General features: G+C 45.5%; 1 protein-coding gene across 1 annotated transcript in view; it reads left to right on the top strand.

Moving 5' to 3' along the window:
• Positions 1-27,876, top strand: part of LOC144115801 (uncharacterized) — a 59,300-nt gene that overhangs the window by 2,014 nt on the left and 29,410 nt on the right. The gene's annotated exons all lie outside the window — the stretch shown is intronic.

The raw sequence follows: 27,876 nt of genomic DNA on the forward strand, positions 1-27,876 counted from the left end.
CTATAATTCTTCTCATTCTACTGCTGTTGATGTAACGTCAGGTGTGCCTCAAGGCTCCGTCCTTGGACCACTACTCTTTTTAATATATATAAATGACTTGCCACATAACATTTCTTCTAACATTCGTCTTTACGCTGATGACTGCGTTTTATACGAAGTAATTAATGGCCCTAATGATCATCGTCACCTCCAAGAGTCATTTGCTATGTTTTGTAGTTGGTGTAGTACCTGGCAAATGAGAATTAATTTCGACAAAACCGTCCTCATGTCCTTTTGTAACAAATCTTCCGTTTCCCATTTTAGTTACTCTTTCAATGGCCGTGTGGTGGATAGGGTCTCGCAGTACAAATATCTTGGTGTCATATTCACGCATAACATGTCTTGGTCTAAACACATTGATTACGTATGTAATAAAGCACTAAAAAAACTAGGTTATCTACGACGCACGCTACCCAATTCACCAAAAGACACAAAGCTACTGTTGTATAAATCTCTAATCCGCCCTGTTCTTGATTACGCAGCTGTAGTGTGGAACCCGTACAAGCAATTCGAAATTAACATGTTAGAAGCAGTCCAGAAGAAAGCTGTGCGTTTTATATGTCATCGTTATGATCGCGATTTCTCACCTTCTTCTACACTTCTCTCATTGAATTTAACCACGCTGTCTGTCCGTCGCCACACTGAATCATTAAAATTTTTACATTGTGTCGTCAATTCCTCAGTAAGGCTGTCAGCTAACCACTACATTAACTTTGCACCATTATCATCTACAAGAAGTCATCACGAGCTTAATTTGTTACCGTATTTTGCGCATGCTAATTTGTTCAAATTCAGTTTTTTTCCCCGTTCAATAGAAGCCTGGAATTCTCTACCCGGGTCCATTCGTTCTTGTCCATTTCAAAACTTTGTTACTGCCATTGAAGACGCATAATAGCTGTGTATTCTTACCCTGTCGTTAACAGTTCCTTTCTTGTTTGATATTTCATTTGTGATTTTAACTTTTTGTAGTGCTCACTTTACATTTTGCTGCATTTTTGATTCCTTGCATTTTTGTGTTTTCCCACTCCTGCCATAGCGCATATAATTGCGCTGCAGTATGTATAAATAAATAAATAAATAAAATTTGTGAATTTAGATATGTAGTTTGGGTTGGGGAGGGTCCCCGTCTGTAGTAGTCGCCACATGGCCTGTTGTCTGGTCAGTGTTTTATGGGGTGCTGGGAGTGTTCTTTTTAATGCTTTGTAATGTGCTGTGAGCTCTTAGTATGATATGAGTGGCTCATTGAATGGTTCCGATTCTTGACTTTTGCGCCACCGCTCGGTCGGCTAATTCTCGAGCGTGTTGGTGGGAGCCTCATTTCCCGGATTCCCCACGTGAACAGGGGTCCATATGAGTTCAATATCTTTCAAGTGACAAGAGTCTCTTATTTCTGTGAGTATTTGAGCGGCGGGACCGGTGACCCTACCTCTAGCGAAGTTGCTGATCGCCAACGTCGAGTCGCTTACTATGGTAGTGGCGTCTGTAAAGGCAATGGCCGGGGCGATGGCAGCCTCCTCCGTGACCAGCGGTCTAGAGGTGGAAACTTTCTCCACCATAGCCAGTCTTGCTGGTTGATTGCTGGGGTGTGTTACTCCGCATACAGAGTACTTGTTCTGGTTCTCCGTGTCTTCTGCGGCATCGACGTAGAGGACATCCTGCAGTCGGTTCAGGTTCTTGTGCAGGCTCTTCGCTCTGCTTCTTTTCGGCCTTGGAGTGCGTGAGGGTTCATATTTCGGGGGAGAGGTTTGACGGTGATCCTCTTTCGGATGTTGCTTGGGATAACTTGGGGGGGATCTTGTAAGGGTTGACCTTCAATCCCCAGCCTGTCGAGTATTCTCCTGCCGGCGAGGTTGCTAGACAGGCGCCTTATTTGGGCAGTTTGTTGAGCTTCCTTCAGTTCCTCGTAGGTATTGTGGACCCCGAATTTAAGAAGCTCCTCGTTGGGAGTCGAGTGAGGCACGCCCATGGCTGTTTAATAAGCCATTCTGGTGATGACGTCGACTCTTTCCACCTCGTCCCTTCTGAGTCTTAGGTACGGGACCGAGTATGTAATTTTGCTTATGATGAAGGCTGTTAGCTTGAAGAGGTCGTGTTCTTTCATGCCTCTTTTTCTAGTAGTAATTCTGTATATTAGTCTGGCAGTTTGGTGGACTGCTCATTTAAATTTATTTATCATGGAGGCGTTGCCCGAGTCCGTTTGCAGCCTGATCCCCAGGATCCTAATCTCCTGGACCTCTGATTTCCATGCCTTGTATAATGACTGTCGTCAAGGGCACGTTTAATTTATTTTTGTGGAAGTCCATAAGCTCCGATTTTTCAGGGGAGCGTTCGAGGCCTGCTTTCCTGGCCTTGGACGCACAGCCTGGGTCTCACAAGCCCAGCCTATGGCTGTGTTTGAAACAGCTACTTGCTGATGCTGTGGCGCATTGTTTAATCACTGCACCACTGCGGCGGCAGTGGTATGAGGACTCCTCGCAATCTGTTAACGTTACACGGTTTGCGTAGTTACCACAGGCGGAGCTAACAAAGAACCAGAGATGACAAAGGAGCGCAGAAAGGAACCACTAGAGAAAAAGATGACTTTCTTTGTATATCAGATGCAGATTTGGAATAGAATGTTTTAGGTTGGCGATGAAAAGAATGTGATTGCATTTCCTCCGCATCAGTCCTGTTGATCGCCTCTAAATTTTCTCAGTCGCTGTTCTTGCTTTCTGGGGTTGTGGTCTATCCAGGTTGTGCCCCCCCCCCCCTATAATTTTTGGTTTGGTTTATGGGGGTTTAACGTTCCAAAGCAACTCAGGCTATGAGAGACGCCGTAGTGAAGGACTCCGGAAATTTCGACCACCTGGGGTTCTTTAACGTGCACTGACATCGCACAGCACACGGGATTCTAGAATTTCGCCATCATCGAAATTCGACCGCCGTGGCCGGGATCGAACCCGCGTCTTTCGGGCCAGCAGCCGAGCGCCATACCCCCATAATTTTTAGTTTTTTCCTCCTCATCCAACCCCTCCCCAGGCCTGCCCTGCCTCGGTGGGTTAGGCAACGTTTTTTTGGAGCAGGCTATTGTAGAGAAGTGCCACGTGTTTGGGGTTTTGTCCCGCACTTTTGTTGTGAGGTCTCGCCCCCTATGCAATCATGTCCTTTGTTGCCCTCCGCATTTCTGCACCTCATTGTATGAAATAAATCTTCAGTTGCAAGTCAGCGTTCTTACATACGTGTGTCTTTCACTGTGTTCAGTCTCTCCCGTGAACTCTTCGCTTTCCTTTCGAGACGAGACCTAGCTTCAGAGTTTGTGCGTCGTTCCTTTTGATCGAATTTCTTTACCGCGAGGACGTGGCAGCAGGAAAAGCGCAGGCTGGGCAGATCGCTTGGTAGAAGTCGGTATGTGCGATGACAGTGAAACTAGCCAGGGATGTGGCAGGCAAGCGATTCTACTTCCGGGGTCTGATACATTGAGTGCACTGATGGTGGCCCCAATGATGCACGGCCCAAGACCGCTGGCATCTGTGACACCACATCTGCCCCACGGCTATCACCTGCAGCCCGGTACTGTTCCTTGCGATCCCTGTGCTCTCCCAAACCCTTTCTTTGTCTGTGTGGCTCGATCTCTGCATCTCATCTTGTCCTTATTTTGGTTTCGTTCAGTCGCATCACATTTATGCATCTTTTTTTAATCATTACACCGGTATTACTCATAGGTTAGTTTCACCATACCTTCTTTTTCCTTATCTATGCGACTTGGTAAGTTGTTAGTCGTCTATGCTCCACTGCCTTGCCTTTTGGAAATTACGTTGTTACTCTTTAGCACTATATGTGATACAGTCGAGCCCACTTATAATGGCTGCAGATGTAACGAACACTCGCTTATTATCAATAGGTGCGGTGCTACCTTAAAAATATGCATTAGGGCAATGGCAATTCATCTCAGATACAACGAAAAACTTTAGTCCCACCACTCAGCTTAGCTAACAAGGAGATGCCGCAAAATCCTCCCCGAAGTTGAAGAGGTTGCGTTTTCACGAACCGCGGAAAATCAAACTGTCTCTCAATCCTCGTGACTCCACCCCAGATAAACATGTCGGCCTAAAAATGCGATAAAATGGCGGTATTGAAACAGTAATTGCCAGCCAAGCCCGCGCCGATGGCCTACAAGCGCGGTCATTGCCTGCGTGTTCGCCAGCTCGGCAAAGCATTCCAAGTGGAAGAAGTGCAGTGCGAGTGTAAAAGGGGGATTGCCGAATGCGAAGCTACTGACCATGGTTGTGGATCAACTAACAGCAGTGATTTGAGAACTTTGAATGTCTCGCTGTCCAGATGTTTCCTCGGGTGACTACGTTCCTGTGGACCACAAAATCGCAGAGCCGCGTGCTCTGATGAACCTGTTGAACGCCAAGTACAGGGAGTCCCCTACCAACAGGAATCTGATTTATGTGGCCGACTTGCCGCCAGCTTCCGTGGACGCTTCAACCACAATTAGATATATCCCATCCCTAAAGTTGATAGTTGGCAGCAAGGGTCTTGGCAAGGATAAAATAACCACCCTAGAGAGCCTAGAAAGAGCTGCAGTAGGCACTGCTTTGCACAAGTAGGTGCGCATAATGCAGTGTTATAAGAAATGAATGCCACTTTTGACGGCCTTAGTATTTTTGATGACTGTTATACAGAGAGTCCACTTACAACGAATAACAGATATAGCGAATGGAATCCGCGTGACCTCCAGGTTCGTTATAAGTGGGCTTGACTGTAGTCATTTGTTACAACTTGATTAAATATAATGTTTTTAGTGTGCTAGCACTAAATAGGTCACTAACGAAAAAGCTGTGATGTGCGGACGAAGCCTCGAAGCAACTTGAGTAAACTGGGAGGAGCATCGTGCCAGCTGCAGCCAATGGGAGGAAGCTCAGATAAGCTTGGAAGAGTGTCACTCCAGCTGCAGCTTACTGGAGAGAGGGCATGAAGATGAAGAGTGAGAAACAGGGTTGCTAGCACATGCAGATGCCAGAAATAAGCTAAGGATGAAGTCGCCGAATGAATGTGCACTGAAGCAAATCATGGGTGCTTCCAATCCTTTGGCCGGTTATGAAGCGGAATGACGTACATGGTGAGTTGAGCACCAGTGCAAAAGAAGAGAGTGCCAATGTGAGTCAACTGATTCAGTGGATATAACGAGGCGGAAAGCCAAGGCAGAGTGGCAAAGACAGTACCAACTTGCTAAATGGGATGCAGAGACAGTTCTAGAGGAAGAAAGAAGGGGTGAATGATGAAGTCGCAGGAGGAGCGTGCAGTATAGAGACATGTACAAGTGTATTTAGAGACCGCCAAACATGGGGAACGGTGACTCAAACCTCGAGTAGCTCATGCGGCTTATCGCAAGAGGAAAGCCAAGGAATGACTCCAAGAATGTTTGGATGCTACTCGAATTTTCAAGCTTATAAAAAGCTAAACAGAGATAAACAAAGCTAAACAAGGGCAAACATGCTGGCACACCAATTCACATTTAACTGAACCAGATAAATTGGGGGCCATTTTTTTGTAGTTCAATCTGCTGCGTGTGCCCCATGCCTCTGGTCAGTGGCTAATCGGGCATTACCCCTAGCACCGTTCAGCAGTTTCGATCTCCCATGTTCTACACATAGAGTAGAGCAATTTGTCAGTCTTCCCCCTCCAAAGTTGTGGAGTGTGCAGTGTTGGGCAGATCAGCCCGATTAACTATCGCAGTGTATATTCTACTGGCACTCTCTTCTAATTTGCTTCTTAGGGCTTTGTGAGAATTTTTTTGCACTCTTCACAGAATCTCCCGGCACAGTTCATTTTAGCCGCTGCCATATGTACCAGACTGATCCGGCTCTACCAGTGATCGGCTACAGCATGACCATGGTCTCTGTGTTATTTTTTGCAGCCAATCTACTGAGGACTTCGAAGTGCTAAGCAGGATCCATGCGGCTCGACACAGCGGAAAGCAGACACAGTGAACAGTAGTTTGCACCTAGTGAGGCTCAGTAATTCGACACATATCTGTAATAAGGAAAAGTAACTCGAATGTTAACAGTGCCTTTTGTGAGGGCGAGGGTGAGGGTTACAACGAACAGAGGGTGAGGGAGGGCCAAGGATTTAGTGACGAAGGTGAGGGAGGAAAGGCAAAAATAAGGGCATTTGCCCGCCGCTGGCATCTACTAGTACAAGAAACATCTTTCCCTTGAAGTGTCCTGCATAGCCCAGGTACATGGGTTCCCAGTATTTACTTTGCTCAGACAGAGTACTGATTCTGCCTTTTGTAGCATATCAGAAATCTTCAGGCACTGTGCACATCGTCGAGCACAGTCTTCTGTCTCAGCATGCACCCTAGACCACCAGACCAATGGCCTTGCCATGCTTTGCATGATAACCATCCCCTGGTGGGTCTCATATTGGAGGTCGAAGATATGATTCTGTGCAGGAGGTGGCATGATGACCGGGATGTCTTCTGGCTATCCTCCTTTCACCCACTGCAGCACTTGGCTTAGAGTTTGTTCACTGCTAGTGAGGGTACTGTTGCAGTTGCTTGACTGCCACTGTCAGCTCTTCCAGCCGTGAGAATGAGATGAACAGCTTTGGCAGCTCTGGTGTATCTTTGTATATAGCATGCTCAGTGGCAAGCTGCTTGTAGCATTTGCTTTCCCACTTAGGCGTTGTTGTAACTTGTAGCGGCTCAGTGATATACGTGTAAGCTTCAAGAGGGAGTGCCGAGCATTGGTGCCTTGAAGCCGCCATGAGTGGAATGTCCTTGTCTCATCGAAAGATGCCCACTAGCAACTTGCACTCAAGGATCAGGACAAAGAGTGAGCTTAGCAGACATTCTCTGAAGGGCATAATACCAGAAATTACAGCTAGTAATTCCTTTCCCAGCTGCGAGCAGTTTCACTTCAGTGATGTGAAGGCAAGATAACCGTTGGTCCTTTAAGGGTATTTTATTTATTTATTTATTTAAATACCCTAAAGGCCCAAGTGGGCATTACATAGGGGGGAGGGCATGAAAACAACACAATACAGATTATTGGCACACAGTAGTTAACAAATACAAAGAATAACTATATATACAAATTGCAAGTACACATCACTGCAGCCGCTGAAAGATACATAGGTTGAGCGTATGAGACTTAATGCTTCAACAATACTGAAAATATCACGGTGAAATTTGTAGGCCAAGGTGCGATGAAAGTTTTGTTTGGAAATGTGATAACTCAGTTTCAGAAACTATGTCAGCCGGTAACGAGTTCCACTCTGCCATAGATAATAGTAAGGGTGATGTTTGATATTTCAGTGTTCGTGCGAAGATGGGTTGCACTTTGTGGGAATGATCAGACCGGGATGAAACATGATGGGCAGGGGCGATGCGATCAGCTGTGAACGGGGAGCCATCGTAGTACAAGGAATGAAAAAACGATAAACGAGAGAACGGAGCGGATTCCAAGGGAAGGCAAGTGTAGCAGGGGCGGCAGAAAGTTTAGTGGGCGGACGAGATTAAGAAGTTTGCGGGCATCCGGCGGGTGCAGCTGGAAAAGGACAGGCTTAATTGGAGAGACATGGGAGAGGCCTTTACCCTGCAGTGGGCGTAGTGAGGCTGATGATGATGATGATGGTGATGGTGTGAGGATTCAGTCAGTTGTAAAAGCACTGCACCAAAATTATGTGGTGACATATAGCAAGCTCCCAAGTTCTTTTATGGGTCATATTGCAGCAACACTTTTGCTTTCGGGATGACGTCTTTGGTCTTGACGAAAGCTTTTTGTTCCTCATCTGTCCACCTCCAGCAGCTGTTCTTGTGTAGCAGTGGATATAAGGATGCCATGAGTATGGATAGGGTTAGGAGAAATTTTCCACAATGCAAGAGGAGTCCAGTGCAGGATTTTACTCTGCTCACAGACTCCTTGGGCTTGGATGCTTGAATGATGGCTTCTGTGTTTTTCTTCAATGCGTGGAGTGCAGCTGCATTGACCTTAAAGACTAAAGTTAACAAGAGACTGTCTGGACTACTCGCAGATCTTCTGTGTGAGTTTCACCCCTAATTCTTAGATCCTTTGGAGAACTTGGGGCGCTGGTTTCAGAGACGCTCAGTGTCTCTGCCTATCGCTGAAGTGTTGTCCGCACACGTATATATGCTAGGAATGTCGTGAAGGGCTTCCTTCATTCCTTGACCCCGCAGGGGGGTGTCTGCAGGTTTCAGGCGTTGGTGAGTGGCGACACCACGGGTTCCCGAGCATCCGCAGGGATATCCCCGCAAGGGGATGGTGGTGAACAGTGCATCACCACGGACCCGAGCACCCGTGCCTAGCCGTGCATGGCATCGCCGTGTCCGGGGAAAAGGGGATCCTGGTGGTTGAGCCGATGCCGAGCGTTTGGACCCTTAAGGCCCCTCAGCAGAGGCAACACACCACTTTGGCCCCAGCTTCCTGTAGACGGCACCTCCGGCCTGACCTGACTTGGGGGGGATGCGGCAGTCGCCTTTTCCTATTTTCCCCTCCATCTTACACTTTCCTATCTCTTTCTCACAACTCTCCTGTCTCCTACTCACTTCTTGGTTTTCCCTTTTTCCTGGCAGCGAGGGTTAACCTTGTGTGACCAATTACCCTGAGTTGCATCATATTTGGTTATAGTTGAGGTGTACAGCTGGCGTGGGCAGGACTTGCTTTCAAGTTCCTGTCCCTTCCCTTTGTTGGACTTGGTGGTGGGTGGTTGGCACCATGACCGAAAAACAAATTTTTTTATGGCTCCCCTACTTTCGAAACCAGATCGCTCTCTCAAAAGAGGGCGGAACGAGGCAGACGAATTCTTTTAGAAAAGAAAAGTAACTTTTCCCAAATATCACGGGATCCACAGTGAAGAACAAGATAAGCAGGCAAGAATAATATCTCCCTTCATTGTGTCAAAGTGCTTGACAGAAACCTTAGGCATTAGCTGTAAGCTCTCAAAAATGGCCAGCGACGATTTATTGCTCGAACTGTGCGACAATGTCCAACACTCCGAGCTCTCCAACCTAACGTCCATAGGGGAAATCCCTGTCTCCGTGACTTCTCACCGCTCACTTAACACTGTCCGAGGCGTAATATCCGAAAATGATTTTGTTCACATCACTGAAAAAGAAATGCTCGAAGGGCTCACCGACCAAGACTTCATAGATGTGCACCGAATCAAAATCCGGAAGGACAATAAGGAAAGACACAAAACACTTGATCCTCACGTTCAACACCAGCACATTGCCCGACACAATCGACGTGGGATATTTGAAAGTCAATGTAAGACCATACATACCCAACCCTCGCAGATGTTTCAATTGTCAAAGGTTCGGCCACGGCTCACAGAGCGACCGGGGTCACAAAACTTGCGCAAAATGTGCTTCAAATGATCACCAATCTGATGGATGTGACGCAGCCCCACGCTGTGCAAACTGCGAAGGAGACCATGCTGCATACTCCAGGGCATGTCCGTCCTGGAAGAAAGAAAAAGAGATAATCACCATAAAGACAAAGGAAAGCATTTCATTTAAAGAAGCGAGAAGGCGTTTTGCGCTTACAAACACATTCTCCTTCACAGCAAAACAAAACTTCGCTGATGTGGTGCGCAGGGGCGTAGCACCACACAGCACTCCGGCACCTGCCAAGGCCGATTTCACAGAGCCTATGGCAGGGCCATCCACGCCCCAGGCAGGGTCAGCGAAAGCTGCCCTGTCATTGCCAAAGCAGGGAGCGCCGGTTCATGGGTCAGCATCCCGCACGACCTCCCCCCATCGGGAGAGGCCTGAAACTAACACAACCGCAGCTGTGCGGTCCTCCAGCACCTCTGGCAAGGTGATGGATATAACCCGCAGTCCACCCGCTTTACAGTGGCAGAATAGCTCTCCTGAGTGAAAAAAAGACAGGCCCCTCATAACGGGCCCACCACATAATTAAATCCCCTTTCATTTACTCTCAAAAACATAGACATGGCTTTTTTAATTCAGTGGAATTACAGAGGACTTATGCTGAATTACGGGGACATAACACATATTTTAGGGTCAATGTTACAAATAGTTTTATGTCTTCAGGAGACTAATCTTGGTCCACAACATGTGCATATCCTAAAACATTATAAAACTTTTAGATGCGATCGAGAGCAGGCAAATCGACTCGGGAAGCGTCGCGATTGTCGTTCAAAGCGGCGTCCCTGCCCAAGAAATCAAGCTCAAAAAAAAACTTGAGGCGGTAGCAGTCAGCATCGTCAGGTACAAAACACTAATAATCTGTTCCGTATACATTCCTCCACACTTTACATTAAGAGTCCATGACCTACAAGAACTGATAGATGAACTTCCAGAGCCATGTCTGGTAGTTGGGGATTTTAACGCTCACTCCCCTTTTTGGGGAAGCGAGCGCTGCGACTCTAGGGGACAAACAATCGAAGATTTTATTCTCACAAACAATATATGTCTTTTAAACACGGAAAAGGCCACATACTGCTCTCAAACCTCAGGCAATATGAGCTGTTTAGATTTGTCTTCTAGTTCACCATTTGTTTTTAACGATTTTAGATGGTATGTTATCGACAACCCATATGGCAGTGATCACCTTCCTGTGTTAATAAGTTGGACATCCGCACCAAAAATCGTCCCATCTAAACAGCGAAGATGGAAGCTCCATTTAGCAGACGGGGAAATTTTAGAGCTCAAGCCTATTTAGAATATATAGTTTTAGAAAACCTCAGTATCGATGAGTTAAACGAAATGTTCACGAACTGTATAACTACTGCCGCACACTTAGCTATTCCTCGGTCTTCAGGAGTGGCGCGGCAAAAACACAAAGTGTGGTGGACAATGGAATGCAAGGAAGCAAAAAAACAACAAAATAAAGCTTGGGGCAAATTTTGCAGGTACCCTACACATGAGAACCTCTTACGTTTTAAAAAGGCAAGAGCAAAAGCTCGGTACATCCGTCGTAGTGCCGAGGAAGCCTCTTGGCAGAGTTACATTTCATCTATAAGCTGTCAAATAAAAAAAATGTGGGAACAGGTTAGGAAATTGAATGGCAACTTCTCACCATTCACGATTCCTCTTTTGACAACACCTGGCATACAAACAAGCATAGGGGAACAGGCAGACATTTTGGGGGAACACTTGGCTGCAGTTTCTAGTTCATCTGACTATACGCAGTCATTCCTGAAATACAAAAGTATTGCCGAAAAACAGACTTCCAACAAGTGGAGGTGCAAACCAGCAATACAACAATTTAATCACTCTCTAAGAATTCAATACTGTACTGTCTGTCGGCAAAAAAACTGCTCCAGGACCCGACCAGATACACTATCAAATGCTTTCCCATCTTTCCCAGCCTGCCATAGAGGCACTCTTGAATTTTTTTAACAAAATATTCACAGAAGGAAAAATACCTAAGGAGTGGAAGAAAGTCGTCATAGTGCCATTCCTGAAACATGGAAAACCACTGACTTCGCCAAGTACCGTATTTACACGATTGTAAGTCTGCTCGAATGTAAGTCGACCCCCCCAAATCGCATGTCCAAAAAAAAAAAGTCGACGTGAATGTAAGTCGACCCCTGCAATCGCATGTCCGAAAAAAAAACACCGGTGGAGCGCTTCAAAAATGAACATTTATTGCATAGATGGGCTATTCATCCTCACTTGAGTCATCTTCAGTGGTACTGCTGTCATCGTCGTCGTTGTCGCTGCTGCGATCCCACAGCACATCGTCCTCTATGGAAAGCCCGGACTTCCTAAATGACCGCACCACGACATCGCGTGGAACGGCCTCCCAAGCGGAAATCACCCACCCGCTCACAGCCGCCAGGGAGGCTCTCTTCACGCGCCCCATTGGCGTAAGTTCCCGCCCTTCTGCCGCCAGCCACTCGTTGCACTCACGCTGGAGCAAGTCCTTGAATGGCTTGTTAATGCCAACGTCTAGCGGCTGCAGCTGCCCTGTCAGACCGCCGGGAATCACCAGCATATCTGTATCTTCTTTTCGGAGAGCTCTGCCTTCACTTTCGCTGTAAGGTGGCCGCGAAATGAGTCCAGCACGAGGAGGTTCGGATTGCGATTTTTGAGGGATGCCCTTGGCCTCAAAAGCCACACCCGACGGTACCAATCAATAACTAAGTCGTCCATCATAAAGCCTTTTTCGTTCACTCGCACAATCACACCTTTCAGGAACATTTCCTTTGGCATAGTTTTTCTTTTGAAGACCGGATCGGGCACTACTTAAGCAAAGTGGCTGCGCCAGCCACTTGGGGCCCGACACCGTTCGCTGCACCATGTTTACGGCCATCCTCCTGTTCCAGGTTGGTTACTTACCCTGTAAAGAATACCGAAGTAGCAACCGCTGCCTTGTCGCGGTGTCGTGTCCCAATTTTGTCGACTGGCGTGGTGTTATGCGTCTTAGTTGTGATATGCTGGCGCTTGGAATGTTGTCGCGATTATTGCTCTTGCTGTCAGGTGATGTGGAACTTAACCCAGGCCCTCCCAAGAAGGATGATAAAGCTATCCTGGACGCTCTGCAGCGCCTTGAGGAACAACACGCAGCCTTCAGTACTGAGCTGAAACAGCTACGTACTACCCAAATAACCCATGAAAAGTTAATATCCTCACTAACAAACCGCGTGCTTGCGCTGGAAACATCCCAACAGAACCTGAGCATACACACCAACCTGAACGAAACAGGCGAACTTAAACATGAAATAGCAGTCTTAAAGGCCGCAAGTATTGATACCAGTAATCGAATGCGACGAAACAATTTGCTCTTCCTAGGCCTTGAAGACACTGAAAATGAATCCTGGGCAGAATCTGAAACACAAGTCTTGTCATTCTGTTCGAATGAACTTGACATCGAGATAGACCCCACCAGCATCGAGCGTGCCCACCGTTTAGGTAAATTTAATGCTGAAAAAAACGTCCTATCATTGTTAAATTAGCACACTTTAAAACCAAAGACACCATCCTAGCCTGCGGTCCCAAACTGAAAGATACAAGTTACGCCATCAGAGAAGATTTTGCTTTTGCCACACGTCTCGCTCGCTCTAAATTGATACAGTTTATTCGGCCTAAAAAATGCGCATTCAAGCTTTACGTTGACAAGCTTCATGTAGGGCATAAATGCTATGTGTACGACCCTGTGTCTGATAGCGTAATTGAGTCTGCAAAACAGCCAGCTGGTCGTGCTCAATCCGAGCACCTCTCCTACAAACCATCACAAAGCACCGATTGACACCCCGCAAAACATGCTACGCCACCAAATCGCCCCCACCCTTCACGTTCCAAGCATCTCAATATCGTCCTCACTAACATACGGAGCATTTTACCAAAGCGAGATAAACTGCACAGCCTTATCGACGACACTGGTGCTGACATTGTCCTACTAACAGAAACGTGGCTACACGAAGGCGTGAAAGATACTGAAATCCTCCCTTCAAACGGGAACTACGTTCTTTATCGTCGTGATCGGCGCGGACGGAGGGGCGGAGGAGTGCTTATCGCCATCCGAAACACCCTATCATCATCACTCATCTGTCACGACACCAAACTAGAACTAACCTGGGTATGCGTGCACAACTTCGGATTGAAAGAAATATTGGGCATTTGCTACAGGCCACCAGACAGCGATTCATCCTTCTGTGACTCCCTTCATGACGCATTAACGACGATTAAAAACACATATTTGAATTCGAACATCTTTCTGTTCGGTGATTTTAACTATACACATATAAACTGGGCTTCCCTCTCTGTATCTAGTCATTCACCTTCCAAAGAATCGAAACAATTTCTTGACTTAACACTAGACTTCAACCTGCATCAAACCATCACACACCCCACAAGAGGTACTCACACTCCTGACCTGTTACTGACATCTTGCCCAGACAACATTCACAGTGTAACTCTGCTTCCGGGCCTCAGCGATCACATGTTTCTGCACATTTGCACGTCATTACATTCCAACAGGCGATCACCTACGAAAAAATTAATCACTGACTATAAGCGAGGTAATTTCGATTCCATAAATAAGGAACTTTCATTCTTTTTCACCGACTTCCTAGGTTCTTATCTAACCAACACAGCTCACGAAAACTGGGAAAGTTACAAGTCAACAATGTTGCGACTAAAAAATAAGTACATCCCAACCATTGTCGTCAAATCGGATTCCAACAATATTTGGTTTAACAAAAACTTGAAGCACCTTCTTAGTAGGAAAAAACGGCTTTATCGTTCCGCTAAACTAAGCCAAAAACAAGAAGCATGGGAAAGATACCACGCCTGCGCGAGTAAATATTTAAATGAATTGAGTGCTGCGAAAGATAAATTTTTCTCTGTTGACTTGCTATCCATTCTCAAAACAAATCCCACCAAATTCTGGCGTATCCTCTCCCCTAAACATAAATCTAATCGGTTCGATCTTGTAGGACCTGATGGCGAACCAGCTGATACTAATCAATGCGCAAAACTTTTAAATGACTACTTCTCATCTGTGTTTTCGCCTGTCAGCAATTCTACACCCAACGTTTTGCAAACCAATAGTCAAAAAGAAATGCCGGAAATTCAAATTAGCCCCGAAGGAATCTCCAAATTAATCAGTTCACTCAAGCTGTCATCATCTGCAGGATGTGACCAAATAAACAGTAAACTACTTAAAAACACTCTATCATTATCAAGCCAGATACTACACCTAATATTTACCCAATCTTTGGACACCGGAAACATTCCTGACGATTGGAAGATAGCCCAAATTGTTCCCATTTTCAAAACAGGTGATCGCGCATGCCCAGCTAACTATCGTCCAATATCCCTTACTAGCATATCTTCTAAACTTCTAGAGCACATTATATCATCAAGCTTAATGTCTCACCTTGATTCAATAAATTTCTTTTATCCTCATCAACATGGCTTCAGGAAATCATTTTCATGCGAAACCCAGCTGGCAGAGTTCACCCAAGACATCCTTAAGGCCATAGACGATAACCTCCAAATAGATGCAATCTTCTTAGACTTCTCGAAGGCATTTGATCGCGTACCTCACAACCATCTGCTTGCGAAACTTTCGTTCCTGGGAATTCCTGCTAATCTGATATGCTGGCTCGAACATTTTCTAAAAGGACGCTCGCAGTTCACATCCGCCAATAACATCCAGTCACCCTTAACAGATGTAACATCTGGTGTCCCTCAAGGGGCCGGGTTATCACCATTACTCTTCTTAATATACATCAACGACCTGCCCTCTAATATTCAATGCAAATTGCGACTCTTTGCGGACGATTGTGTCATCTATAATGCAATAAGTAACCCAACCGATAACCTCACTTTGCAACTGGACCTTGACGTTATTGCATCATGGTGTGAAAAGTGGCAGATGCCTTTAAATCTTACTAAGTGCAAATCGTTGTCCTTCACTCACAAACACACCTTGACGAATCACACTTACAGCATTTCATCAGTCCCTATAACCGTTGCAAAATCTTACAAATATCTAGGTGTACATCTCACATCAACACTTTCTTGGGTCACCCACATTAGAACCATTTGCTCCGACACTTCACGCACACTTGGCTACCTGAGAAGGAATCTGAAATCTGCATCCCCTAACATAAAACAACTCGCGTATGAAACATTTGTGCGGCCAAAATTAGAGTATGCATCATCCATCTGGCACCCATGGCAATCGTATCTCACCATCGAATTGGAATCAATTCAAAATCGTGCAGCTCGGTTCATCACTTCATGTTACTCAAGAGAAGCCAGTGTCACCGCCCTCAAGCAGTCCCTCCGTCTCTCAACACTGGAATCACGCCGCGTCGTTTCCCGCCTATGCTTACTTCATACATTTTATCATAACACAAGATCACGGCACGCTCTATTAACCGCCCCACTACGAACGTCCTCCCGGCTTAGTCACGGTAACCCGATAGCACGCATCAGTGGCCACACGTCAGCTTACAACAACTCATTTTTCCCCAACGCAATAGCACTATGGAATTCACTGCCTAACGACATCGCTGCATGCACTGATCACAAAACATTCCGCGAGAAAATAAAAATTCACCTCACATAAATCTTGATCACTTCTGCGCTCTTTTGTAGCGAGTATTGCTTGACATATCTTTGTTAAATGATGTATCACTTGCTGGAAAACCCTGATATGACTACAACCCCTTTTATGTTTGTTTGTATGTTTGTTCTTTTTATTGTTATGCATGTTCCCATCATCGCCGTTGGAAACCAATATGCCCCCCCTTATGTAATGCTTTCGGGCCTTTAAGGGATCAATAAATGAAATGAAATGAAATGTACGGTCGGAGCTTTGTGCCATCTGCCAAGCATGATAGCATAACAGTGAACCGAAGTTTCTCGTTTCCTGTCGTGAGAAGCTTAACCTCGCGAGCTCCCCTCACGCTCACTGTTGTGTTGCTCGTCATGTCGAAGTAGACGGGAGTCTGGTTTGGTTTTTGGTGGAAAGGAAATGGCGCAGTATCTGTCTCATATATCGTTGGACACCTGAACCGCGCCGTAAGGGAAGGGATAATCCTGGAGTGAAAGAAGAGAGAAACAAATAGGTCCGTAGTGGAGGGCTCCGGAATAATTTCGACCACCTGGGGATCTTTAACGTGCACTGACATCGCACAGCACACGGGCGCCTTAGCGTTTTTCCTCCATAAAAACGCAGCCGCCGCGGTCGGGTTCGAACCTGGGAACTCCGGATCAGTAGTCGAGCGCCCTAACCACTGAGCCACCGCGGCGGGGCGGGAGTCTGGTCCGCATTGCCGATTTGGCCGAGCAGGTATCGCCGTGAGTCGCGAAGCATGAGGTAGTGCCTATGGAAGGCGAGAACTTTCTCCTCATAAGCAGCAGGCAGCTTCTGGCATACACTGGTACGCCGACGAAGAGAGAAGCCAGCCCTCTTCATAAATTTTGAAGCCCAAGTCCTGCTGGCTTTGAAGTCTGTTCGGAGTATTCCCACTTCCGCAGCAAAGACCCGGTCTTGTTGCGTGATCATTTCGCATGTCACTGGAAGGGACCGATCACGTATTTCGGTGACATACACTGGAAGCTTGACCTCCAGCTCCAGAAAGCGTCACGACTTCGGCCCACGGAAACCTCTTCGCTTGGAGTCGCAATAGAAAATTTTGTCTCGCTGCTTCCGCCACTCCCGCACCAACCGTTCAGAAACGTCGAACTTGCGGTCCGCCACGCAGTTGTTGGTTTCTTCGGCGTAAATGATGGCTTCCCTCATGAACGCTGCAGTGAATGAGCGCCGAATGCTTTTCGAACCTGGAGAGCTCATGGCGAAGCACGCGGCCAGCAGTCGAGTCAAAATCACCAACTCCAAGCACCACCAAACAAAGAGTGATCGGTGTCGGGGCGTCGGCTCTTCCAGCAAACATCGGCATTCCCCAGAAGCGCCGCTGTTACGTATTGCGCAACCAACTGAAATAGCGGCTCTTCCATCAGCTAGCGACACTCCTGGGCGCTGGCGCAGACTCCGCGATTGGAACAGCGGGACAGCGGCTCTTCCCGCGAGTGAAATGAAATGAAATTGGTTTTGGGGGAAGGGAAGTGGCACAGTATTTGTCTCAAATATCGGCGGAAACCTAGTTGTAAGGGAAAAGATAAAGGAGGGAGTGAAAGAAGAAAGGAAGAACGAGGTGCCGTAGTGAAGGGCTCCTGAATAATTTCGACCACCTGGGGATCTTTAACCTGCTGTACTGACATCGCACAACACACGGGCGCCTTTGCGTTTCGCTTCCATCGAAACGCTGCCGCCGTGGTCGGGTTCTAACCCGGGTATCCTGTTCAGTAGCACTGAACCATCGCCATCGCGGTGGGTAACGGTGTGCGCAGTAAAAATAAAAAAAATGAAAAATCCTGGCCAAAAAGCCCGCGGAATACCTGAATGCTACACTTGGAGCCGTAGAGCAAACAAAAACTTCTAACATCGCAGTAGCGTCCCTGATTGTTTTTCTTGCTTTTATTGGCAGTTCAAGGTTTCGTTTCAATTGTAAGTCGACCCCCCCACTTCGGAATTTTAAATTTCAAAAAAGGTTCGACTTACAATCGTGTAAATATGGTAGCTATAGGCCGATAGCCCACTAAGCTGTCTCACGAAATCTTTTGAAATTGCCCTTAATATAAGATTAACATTTGCCCTTGAATGCCGTGAACTTCTTGATGTCCATCAATGCGGTTATAAAAAGGGATGCTCAACAACAGACCATTTAGTTATCCTCGAAAACACAATAAGCGAAGCTTTTATACACAAATAGCACTATCTTGCCGTTTTCTTTGATATGGAGAAAGCGTATGATACAACCTGGAGGTTTGGGATCCTCCGCGACCTGGGCGACCTAGGTATTCACTGTAGGATGTTAAACTGCCTCAATGTCTTTCTTTTCGACCGCTCATTTCAAGTTTGCCTGGGATCAACCCTGTCCAGGAGCTTCGTTCAAGAGAACGGGGTTCCCCAGGGGTGTATTTTAAGCACAACACTTTTTATTGTAAAGACGAATTCCATAAGTAAAGTAATCCCAAACTCCATCCTGTATTCAGTGTACGTTGATGATCTTCAAATAGCCTGCACATCCTCAAACGTAGCAACATGCGAGAGACAAATACAGTTGACAATGAATAAGTTAGTGACATGGGCAGATCAAAACGGTTTCCAGTTTCCCACACAGAAAACAGTCGCCATCCTTTTCTCGCTGAAACGAAGCATACAATCCAACCCATTCATGCACCTGAACGGAACACAGATACCTGTCAAAAATGAGCACAAATTTCTTGGGATAACTTTTGACAAAAAACTCAATTTCCTGCCTCGTATAAACGCACTGAAAAAGAAAGCCTCCGGGTCCCTAAATATACTCAAAGTACTGTCACATAAACGTTGGGGTGCTAACAGGACATGTCTTTTACAAATTTATCACTGCGTGGTACGCTCTACCTTCGACTACGGATGTATAGTTTATGGGTCAGCGAGACCTTCGTACCTCAAACAACTAGATCCAATACATAATTTAGGCTTGCGTCTTTCCTCTGGTGCTTACAGGACGTCACCCATAAATAGTCTTTATGTAGAAATTAGGGGTGTGCGAATATTCGAAATTTTGAATACGAATCGAATATCTTTGATATTCGATTTGTATTCGAAAATTGATATTCGTGAATTTCCGAATATTCGAAAATTCCCTAATACTCGCCAGCGATTGTATACTGCGCATACTTTCATAAATTCGACCGTGGCAAAACCACAATATCTGGACAAATTAGCCAATAATCGAGTAAAAAATTCCAGGAAAAAATACAGAGGTCGTATCCACTTCCTGCTACGCCGTTTATCACGCGGACCGACCGCGTCCCGACGTCGCAAGGCTTCACCTCGTGAGATTTTCCCCAAGTTGGCTTTCCCACATATCACCCGTGCTGCGAACAAGATGGCCGACGGCCCGCTTCGAGCAATCGCAACACGAAATCGCGCTTTTTTTTAATCCTTTGGTAATACGTTACGTATTTAATGCCCACATCCGAAGAATGTATCCTGTCGCCTTCATAACTCTCCGATTGTGACTTCCGCCATCCCGTTTTGTAAACTACGCTATGCGGGAAAGCCTACTTGCGGAATGCCGCGGGAGCCTCCTGAAGGGGCGCGTCGAGTAGTCACAATAGGGCAAGCGGTCCTGGTAAAATCCCGCCTATTGCATGGTGCATTGTAACCTGCACACCTCTTTAGTGGGCGTAACGGCAGGCGTGACAACGATCGGAAGGCTTTGTCGCTAGGGCAAAAAAATAGCCTGGCTGCGTAGTTTTGGTTTCTGAGCTTCACCGCTGCCCCGCGGCAACTTCAAATGCCGGTCCGCGCATTCGCCGATAGTCCAATCCCAGCTCCGCATGGCTTAATTCTTTTTCCTTTTTAGAAATTGCCTCGCCGCTCCGACGCCGGTGTGTGTTCCCCGGCCCCTTGCTTGCTTTTGTATTGTTCTTCCAGCACTCCAAAACGGGTGGCTCGTCACGGGCTTACAGGTGTTAGCGCGATGGAGCCGCCTCATAAGGCCTTACTGCATCATCAGCATTTTCGGCAGCACTTTTCTTTTTTTTCGGGGGAGGGCACCGGCAACTTTATTAGGCCTTCAGATGAACCGGGCATTTCTTCCGGTCCTTTGAACTCCGAATGAATGAGGTTTAATAGTCATGTTATTTTTTTGTTGCCAGTCTTGTCATTTTATGGATTTTGTTTTGCGTGACCTCATTATAGTTTGGATACTGTTATGCTGTCTAATCAAGTAGTATAAATTTCTGTGCACATCATGTTTGTTGGTACTGAGGCAGTCTAGTTTTGTTTATTTTAGTTGCAAAGACCTTACACTATTTTGAAAAAAATAATGCCAACAAAACGTTTGCTTGCTCATCGTTTTCTGAAATTTTTTTGTACTGAACAGATATTCATTTCGATATTCGAGGCCATTTTTTTTTCATATTCGTATTCGATTCGTATTTGAAAATTTCAATATTCACACATCCCTAGTAGAAATCAATGAACCGTCACTTACAGATAGAAGAACCATGCTCACAAGCTCATACATTTTAAAAATGCGTTCACTGCCCAAACACCTATGTTACCCAATAGTCACAAAGTGCCCATCTAGAACATTGTTTAACAATAAGCTGCTCGCTATCAGGCCACTCCTCCTGCGTATTGAAGAGATGTGCCAAAACCTCGGCGTACTAGATACATTACCTGACATTGCTTGGAGTCGAGATCCACTACCTCCATGGTACAATTTTCCTGCAATCTATGATCTCACTCTTATTCAGTTCGATAAAAAGCAAACCCCGCAATAACATATGCTACAAGAATTTCTTTGCACTCGAAGAAAAATACAGTAGTTTTACGCAGTTTTATACAAATGGTTCAAAAACGGACGTTTACGTAAGAAGCGCAGTGGTCCAACGGAAGTCTGAGAAAACAGTAAGACTTCCACAGTGCTCATCCATCTTCACTGCAGAATGTTACGCAGTCTGTGTAGCCGTAGAAAAAATAGAAAACGAAAACCTCACCAACAGTATTATTTGCACAGATTCCCTCAGTATACTTACAGCTCTGCACTCTAGAAATGCAGTCACTCCGATTCTTGGTGACATTATACAAAAGGTAGTAACAGCGACAGCTCGGGGACAAAACAAAATTCTGCTGGGTTCCCAGTCACGTCGGAATAAGAAGCAACGAGAGGGCAGATTTCTGCACTGGTAAAGCTCGTGGCAAGGAAATAAAAAAAGTAAATATACCTTTTAAGGATTGCATAAACTTAGTACAGCGTAAATTAAGAGAAAAATGGCAGTCCGCATGGAACGGCGAAGTGAATAATAAACTACACTTGGCAAAACCGGTAAATTAAATCATCTGTTCAGCAGGAACGTTTTAAGGAAGTGATTTTATGCCGTCTTCGGATAGGCCACACGCACCTTGCGCACAATTTCCTGCTAACAAAACAAGACAAACCTGTTTGCGAATGCGGAGATGACATTACTGTTAAACACATTTTGTTTTCATGCGTGAAACTTGAAACACTAAGAAAGAAGTATTTTACTCAGTTTGATAATGAATGCATTCCTTTTCATCCAGCACTGCTCTTAGAGGATAATGCCATTGTTAACATACCTTCCGTTTTTAGCTTTTTAAAAGAAGCAGGGGTACTTGAAAAACTATATTTTGAACCATTGGTTCACTTTATTGCATGGTACACCTCAGCCAGTTTCTCATTCCTGAGAAGAAGGCTGAGGCTTTTTATTTGATTGGTTGGAAGCCTCAGGATCCTTGCCCAGTCAAGGATAGCCGCTGAGGCTACGTTACCTTATCTGGGGCTTTTACCATTAGCTATTTCCAGATTTCTTCTTCCCTGTGTTTTACCAGGCAGTTCAATATTTTTAGGCCGTCTGCACCATCGACGATTTTTTATATTCCTAACATTCTACAGAAAACCATTTCTATACCTTGAGCTTGGCGCATGATGGCCTTAGCTGCGTATGTGCCATAAAACCCAACACAACACAATACCTTCATATCTTGAGCAAGTGTGGGACTTTCTTACAGTAGTTTAACATGGAGAACTTGACTTGGCTTTGCAAGGATGCAAAAATGTTTCCCCTTGTAGGGAATGGGTTTTGTCATGACTGCTGGTATTGTCATGACTGCTGGAATGGGTATTGTCATGACTGCTGTGTTGTCATGACTGCTGGATTCAGACCAGGCTTTAATCACCTCAAATTGACACCCTTGCCGTCTGCTTTCAGTGCTAGCACTATCAGGGACCGCAGTGGTGGCCGAGTGGTTGAGCATCCGCCTCGCATGCGGGAGGTTCAGGCTTCGATCCCCAGTGCCGCCGGGTACCCACCGGTCATACAATGGGTACAAGCATTCCCTTGCCCTGGTGCTCGGCTAGTAAGGGGTGAAATGCTTGCAAAGTGGTTCTTTGACCCCACCTTGAGTAATCGAAAAATACCTTGTGCCATGGCGCTCTTTGGCCATAGACGCCCTTGCTCCATAAAAATCCATAATCATCATCATCGTAGCACTATCAGGGATGCCGATTTAGCATGGCCCGCTGCCGTGACAGAGCCTCCTTGTTCCAGATGCTTAAATTCTTGCTCCACCTTGTCTCCACTGGGGTCTGAAAAACTGTGGTCATTCATCCGGTCGACTCTTGGCTTGTCCTGTTGTTCTTTCAGTGTACCACAACCCGATGTGAAAAGTCTTCAAACTCCTGGAGCATTTCCAGAACTCTGCCTTTGATGCCGCATTCCTCCACTTATGCTGAGTTTACTTCACATTATAGCAAATCAGATGTGATCAGCCTTTGTCTGCCTACGAAACTACAGTAGACTCTCATTAATTCAAGCTTCAAGGAACCAGAGATTTTTGTTTGAATTATCAGAAGTTTGAATTGTCAGAAGTGCTCCGTAATGTGGACCAAGACTAAGTGTGGTTTGCTTTATGGACATGTATTCATACAAATAGTGCTTTGCAACTATTTCACTGTGCAAACGTAGCTTAATGCTTTGGCATGACATAAAATATGGGTGAAAGGCTCTGGTGTCTTTATTCAGTCAACAGTTTCTGACTGGTTGTATAATTGAAAAAAAGTTACCAATAATGCATTGGTTTCCCAATAGAGTAAAACCACATTAATTGGGACCTCAAGGAACCAAAAAAAAAGGTTTGAATTATCTGAAGTTTTGATAATCGAATGGCTACAAAAAAACCTTTCACAGAGCAGTTTTACAATGCAGCGAACACAACTGATGAAAAGATAAGCAATGGTCGTCTGCTTTTTACTGAAAACTCTGGGGCAGTGATGGTTTTTCGCAATTTCGTCATGGTGTACTGCATGCCCACTGTCATGAAATCAAAGCAGAGATGGTTCAAAATAGTAAAGCCTTCTGCAGCCTCCTTCGCAGGTGTGGCGCAGTAGCGGTAGAACCTCCACACAGCAAGCAGCTCGTGTTGACCATGTGGAGGGAAGAGAGCTGAACATCCATTTGCATTTGCGCCAAAACAGCGTGGCACCTAAAAACAAAAAAAAAATACCAACGTACTTCAGTCAGCATTTGAACAAGTGCGCAGCTGGCCTTGGCTGCTTGTGGTGCAACCGATAGCCAATGTCATTGTGGACTGGTAGCGAAGCTTGGAAAATGATATTATGCTGTGACTGTCGACTCCAATCGACATGGCCTCCGTGCGGACCGCATCTGAGTTATCGGAGTGGAGGGGGTCGAATTTAGAACTTTTGCAGCGCCGCAGAACTCGTGTATATAACCTCAGCCGTTGCTCTTTTGTGTGCCAAGAGTGCTGGAGCAAGCCAAAAAGTTTGAATTCAATTAATTTATGAGAATCCCCGGCACTAATTGAGCAACTTTAAAATGCATTGAAAATATAGCCAGCCAACCAATATTTTGAAATTTTTTTGAATAACGAAAAGTTAGAATTGTCAGAGTTTGAATTGTCGTGAGCCTACTTTAGGTCTTTTTCAGGCAACTGCCAAGAGTGCCTACTGACTTGTAGTCTTGCCGAGGTGCACATCAGCAGCAACAGTTTCCTGTGCTGGTATAGTTCCTAATTCGTAGTTTGGATTTGAGCGTGATGTCTCTCTTGATTAGCCTTGGTAGGTACCCATGTATTGGTTGAAGGTGTCATTGTAGATGAGCAAGACAGGAGATCCTGAATCTAGCTCCATCTCTAAAGGCACTCCATTAACTGTGAAGGCTACTGGGGGTGACTATGTGTGCAGAGAATACAAGTGCAGTAAGAGGTCGTTAATTTGGGGTGTGCAGATATTCGGTAATTTTAAATATTTTGCCGAATAGTAAAGTATTCGGTATTCAATTTAATCTGAGTGTTTGGTGTTTGAAATCTCAAATTATTCGTCTTGAGCAGATAACGTTTCTGGAGTGCTTGCTTCATGTGGTTACAATTCAGTGCACTCCGGGGTGGCACTGTGGAACGCGCCCAGCCAAAGCCCTGACTTGCTAGGTGTCCACGCCGCATGCTTGTGCACCCAAGCCAGTATGTGCATGTGAGTGGCAGCAGACACGGGCAGGTGCAATTGTGGCGCTTAGACCTGTACCTGCCAGATATCTGCACATCCGCGCTTCCGCAGGACGAGTCTGAGCTGACTGCAGCTGCCTCTGCCGCTCTTTGTGTGAAATTTGCTAATTAAGCATGATGGCGTGGGTACAGAGGGGAGCTAGAACGAGGCACGTGGAGATGGGTGTCTCTTTCCGACGCCTGACACAGGGTGGCTTTGGGGCGCACGGTGCATACTCCTAGAAGGTGTTCATGGAGTCACCGCTTAAAAGCAACAGGTGTGCAATTACGCAATTGCTGTTAAGAGCAGCAGTTGGAGGGCCCAAAGATAGGTCTCATATCCCACAAATATGTCGGCACCGCATGCTAGTCGACTCCCCCATTTTCTGATAGCAATTTTTGCAGGAAGTTGACACAGCTTCAGTGAGTTTGACAAAGCTTCAATGCACTTTCTCATTATTTCATAAAATGGCTTTGTGTGTTAGAACAATACGTGATTTTGAAAATGGTTATTGTGCTGTACAACTTTTTTTTTGCATTCCAGAAGTATTCCAAATATTCACTTCAAAATTCTTCGAAGAAATTTACTATTTGCTTCAAATTCGTTTCAAGCCAAAAAACTACTATTTGCACACCCCTATCGTAATTCATCTATAGTTAATTCATAAATCTGGACAATTAGCACTGCTGGCGCACAAGCGCCACCGCCTCTTGGGGGCTCCACTGCTGCCACGTCGCTCCTTCAAAGATACTGGAGAGGCCGTTACCATTTTGAAGCAGTTCTGCTTTGACGCTCTCAACAGTGTGCATGCAATAAGACATTGAAGGAAATGTGAAAAATATTCAGTGTTGCTTTGTTCTTATCTGAAAAGCAGGCAACCGTTGCCCAATCTTTCAATAAATAAATTTGCGTTGATGCAAGCAGTTCTTGTCAGTTTTTTCAAGGTTTGTCTATAATTCCAACATTGCATAATTTGAGCATTTTTTCGGTCCCTTGAAATTCGATAATGATCCTTTACTGTAGTGCTTAGGTAGCCTGCTGGTCGACTGCACAGTGCGACTTTAGTTGTGGACTGCTTCTTTACCTTGCCTGCACTAGGCAGACAGCAACATGTCAGGTGACCTACTTTACCACACTTAAAACACCTTGTGTTGATATGCTTGCAGTTAGACGATCCGTGATCTCGAGAGCCACAGTGAATTTAGGGCCTTGGCTTTGTCCTGATGCCCAGGGCCTGCTTTTGCTCCTTGGCTTCAGTCCTTGCACTTTCTTTCCACTTGGCCGTTTTTATGTGCCTTTTATTGTGGTGCTTAACATGGTTTGCCATACCCACTTGAAGGGCAGAAGTAGATTTGTCAGTATGGCTTTTTTGTAGCTCACTCGTGCTGTGTTCCACCACCTCCACTGTTCTTACAAACACAAGAGCTATTTCTAGAGTGGGCTTTTTTCACCACCAACTGTTGTGACCATATGGCTCTGTTATAAATCTCACTCACAGAGTGGTCTGTCAGCGTACAGTTGAGACCTGTTCTGAAGTAAAACAGAAAGTTGAGTCAGTTGGTACGTCATCTTGGTATAAAATAGCACGAAAGACACGGACAAGCGATGAGACAAGCACTTGTCTAGTCTACATGTAGTGTTTTGAAGTCGCTGTGTTCTATCTTTTGCCAAAGTTCTAAGACAAACACCACGATGGTTTCATTCTTAAACTGTATTCTTGTGTTGAAGCAAAAAGCTTTCTGTAATATTGTTACATGGCACCAAGCCGAAGAACTGGGTGTGATGACAGATGGTGATGATATGATTTAATAGCTCTGGGCTTAGCACGAGCGCTCCTGCCCGCTCCACTGCCCAATTCGTCGTCTTCAAGTCCGTCACGTGACCGGGGGCCACGCAACGATCATCCTGATCGCGCAAACTAGAAGAATGGCAATGACGATGAAATGCAGGACGCGACAATGGGCGTGGCAAAAGGGATGAACAGAGAAGAGATGAAGGGAGATGAAGAGATGAAGGGCTTTCCATCACGATGAAAGAGATGAGAAGATGATGAGCGGGTGAAGTCAGGTCCACGAAGACAGAGGAGCCACTGGTCGCCGGAAGCCAATGCCGAGGCCTGTGGACTCACCTAATGGCAGGGGCTGGGGTGCTGTGTTCTCGTGTGGGCAGGTGGGTCAGTTGGGTCTCTGGTCTTTGGCGGCAGTCTCAGATCAGTGGGGTTGTAAGTCATCGTGACCTTAGGTCTGGGCTTGAGGCAGGGCGGAGGAGAGCGTAAAAAAGGGAAACTTGCACGAACATGATGGAAGTAGAATGTGCTTCAGAAGACATTTATTTCAACACAAATACTTTGTGTGAATACTGTGAAAAAAATGGGCAAACACACAAAAAAGTTGAAAATCTAGGAAAGGTTATTGGCAAGACAATATGTCTTGGAGAAAAAGTATTAAAAACTTTCTGGAACTTGCAAACGTTTCCAGTTTATTATTAACTAGCCACCAAATGTTTAAGTTTGTATCACAAAAAATGTTCCGGCTAGAAATGTCTTTCTGATACTACAATAAAAACACACCATTTCCAAAGTGTGTTTGATAGAAATTTTCTGCAGTGAGAAAAATAATGTAATATATCAAACTATAGCTTGATAAATGTACTTTTCAACATTTTTAGTTTACTTACAACCAGCATCATGCCTCCACGAGATTTCACATAACCAAAATAGCCACACATTTCACGTAGCCAAAATTTGTGTTATAAAATTTCTCTAAAAACTATTGCTTAAGAAGAAAAATTTGGTCAGCCAAGGAGCAGCAACTGAGAGACACTTTTCCATAGTTTTACGTTTGTTTCGAAGCCACTCGTGGCAATTGCAGAGGCCGTAAAAAAACCGAGTGGCAAACTTGTGCTGGTTGGCTTCTCCGCAAAGCACTTTAGCATGCTATGGTAGCTGAATCTCAACTTCAAAGGTGTTTAAAAAATCACCGCCTTCCGAGAAAAATACAAACTACTCAAGAAACTCACAGTATAGTGTCTAAAAAACAAACTAGATAGTGCGAAAAGTCCTCGACGGCCCTGGCAGCGCTGAAATCATGCTTCGAATTCGTCGACCACCAGTAATTGATGCATAGTGGCATGGTAACAAAAGAGTTAATCGCACACCACTGCGCCAGCAAGGGTATGAGGACTCCCAGGGATCGAGGAATGTAAAGTAGAGGATGACCTTCTGCATATATAGGAAGTAACCCATTACGCTGTCGCGTC

The sequence above is a fragment of the Amblyomma americanum genome, chromosome 1 (genome assembly GCF_052857255.1).
Source record: "Amblyomma americanum isolate KBUSLIRL-KWMA chromosome 1, ASM5285725v1, whole genome shotgun sequence".
Classification (NCBI taxonomy): domain Eukaryota; kingdom Metazoa; phylum Arthropoda; class Arachnida; order Ixodida; family Ixodidae; genus Amblyomma; species Amblyomma americanum.